The 2,509-nt window shown below is 47.9% G+C and overlaps 1 pseudogene; it reads right to left on the bottom strand.

The window, feature by feature from the left end:
• Positions 1-855: 855 nt before the first annotated feature.
• Positions 856-1,757, bottom strand: LOC132584710 (arylamine N-acetyltransferase, pineal gland isozyme NAT-10-like; annotated as a pseudogene).
• Between the last annotated feature and the right edge of the window lie 752 nt (positions 1,758-2,509).

The following is a 2,509-nucleotide window of genomic DNA, read 5'->3' as shown; positions in this document are numbered from 1 at the left end:
TTCTGTCTGAACTGGCCAATCGGGACACAAGGCGTGTATCAATGTACATGCAAATGAAGGATCCTGGAGAGACCAATGGGGCAGATTCCAGCCGACTAAAAGAGGTGTGTCCTTCCCCAACTATGTATATTGCCTGTTTTGCCTGATTGCTTTCCAGTTTGGTTCTTTCAATAAAGAAGTTTGTTGTTAGCAGGGGTGGAATTCTAGCAGGAGCTCCTTTGCATATTAGGCCACACACCCCTAATGTAGCCAATCCTCCAGGAGCTTACAGGGCTCTTAGTACAGGACCTACTGAAAGCTCTTGGAGGACTGGCTACATCAGGGGCCTGTGGCTTAATATACAAAGAAATTCCTGCTACAAAAAAAAAAAGCCCTGGGACTTGTTACCCACAGCTGCACTCACTTTTTAATTATGACTTTAGCAGATCTGTCCCCTTGGTCTGCTGGTTTTCTGCTTGCACAGGCTTTTGTTTAAACACACCACAAATAGGGAATGGGATGATAATGAACAAAGGAGAAACAAAAAGAAACTACACCACGTGTCTAATAATAGAAACATATTATTTGCAGTCACCTGTATAATCATTCAATGAATTTTACACAATAAATTTTCCATACGCTCATTAACAATATGCATTCAAGTTCACATATTCTGTTGTGGTCCTTAAGATTATATCGAGGCCTTTAAGTGCAACTCGAAAAAACTGTAAACCGCACTAGAAAAATGAAAAGGACCAGCATTTTTTTTTAAACAGACTGCTGCAATGGTATCTTTCCAAAATGTCACATCGGATGCCTCGAAGACAAGGGAATATTCAGAACTGAAACCCCGGCCTCCTCATGCCAGGCTCTGGAACATCCTGTGATATGACATCAGTTCTGACAGAGACTGAAACCTGTGTGCAAAGAGATGATGTATAATCCAGTTTCTAGCCTGCTGTCCAAATCGGAGACCCGTTTCCCTTCTACCTTCTCAGTCTTCTTCAGGAGGTGGCATGATCTTTTCATCCTTTGGCTCGAAGTCCCTCTCCAACTGAATCCCAAATTTCTCACGCAGGACGGCTGGGATCTCAGAGCTTTGCAGTGGGGTCTCCGTACGTTTCTCCCCCATTGTGGAGATGAGACGCCATCCCATATAGGTAAGGCGCCCACCGTCTTCCTGATGCAAGGAACAGAAGGATTTGCAGGGGGAGATAGAACTGGGCGAAGTCTGGTGATAAAGGCACATGTCAGCAAAATCCTCCAGCTTCTTCTCCTCAAGGGTGAATTGATACAAAGGTCTCCCTTCCTTGCCAGGAACTTCCCGGCGCTCCAAGACCCAAACTCCCCCCTTATTGCCGAGCCAGAAGATGCCTCCATCTTTGACTTGTTCTGAGTCCGGCTTCAACTCCAGTGGCTCTAGAAAGGATTCCCCAAAACCGACATCGCAGAGGAAGGAGCGTCCATCCAACTGGACCAAAATCACCATATGGTGCATAGGGGGGCCATAGTGCCCCGTGAAAGGGTTCCGGAAGCGACCGGACACTGCTTTGGTGTCAAATCCCAGTGTCTGCAGCAGCCAAAAGAAAAGCCCGTTCAGCTCGTAACAGAAACCGTCCCGGTGGCACCGGACAATCTTGTTGTAGAGAAGGGGCAACGCCAAGGCTCCCAAAGGGCACGGAGAGGAGATGGCAACGGTGGAGACGGCGCAAGGTCTCCAGAGAAGGCTGGGCGGGACCCTGGTACCCGATCCGAAATAGATATTGGCTAACGTCCATGTTGTCCTGACCTGGATGCCCCGGCAGGCCTGGTCTTGTCAGATCGAAGAAGCTAAGCAGGGGGTCAATATGAGGATGGGAGGCCCCCAAGGAAGTCCAGGGTTGTGATGAAGAGGCCAAGATATGACAAACCACCTCTCTTGCCTTGAAATCCCGACCAAGACACCTACAATTAAAATAAAAACAGAATTTTTTTGGGGGGGGGGATTCAGCTGTGACTTGATGGCAACCCTCTCCCCCTGCCCCGCAAAAAAGAATCCATGCTGGGCAGTAGGGCTTCTTTTGTAGTAGTAGTAGTAGAAGAAGAAGAAGATGATGATATTGGATTTATACCCTGCCCTACACTCTGCATCTCAGAGTGGTCACAATCTCCTTTACCTTCCCCCCAACAACAGACACCCTGTGAGGTGGGTGGGACTGAGAGAGCTTTAACAGAAACTGCCTTTTCAAGGACAGCTCCTACGAAAGCTATGGCTGACCCAAGACCATTCCAGCAGCTGCAAGTGGAGGAGTGGGGAATCAAACCCGGTTCTCCCAGATAAGAGTCCACACACTTAACTGCTACACCAAAGTGGAACTCCTTTGCACATTATGCTACATCTCCAAGAGCTTACAGGGCTCTTACAGGGCTCTTTTTACAGGGCTTACTGCAAGCTCCAGGAGAATTGGCTACAACAGGGGTGTGTGCAGTGGTGGGATTCAGCCTTACCATACCTAATACTTCAGCAAGCCTTACTATAACTAATGCTTCA

Source organism: Heteronotia binoei, chromosome 15, assembly GCF_032191835.1.
Source record: "Heteronotia binoei isolate CCM8104 ecotype False Entrance Well chromosome 15, APGP_CSIRO_Hbin_v1, whole genome shotgun sequence".
Classification (NCBI taxonomy): domain Eukaryota; kingdom Metazoa; phylum Chordata; class Lepidosauria; order Squamata; family Gekkonidae; genus Heteronotia; species Heteronotia binoei.
This window is presented reverse-complemented; position numbering and strand designations above follow the sequence as displayed.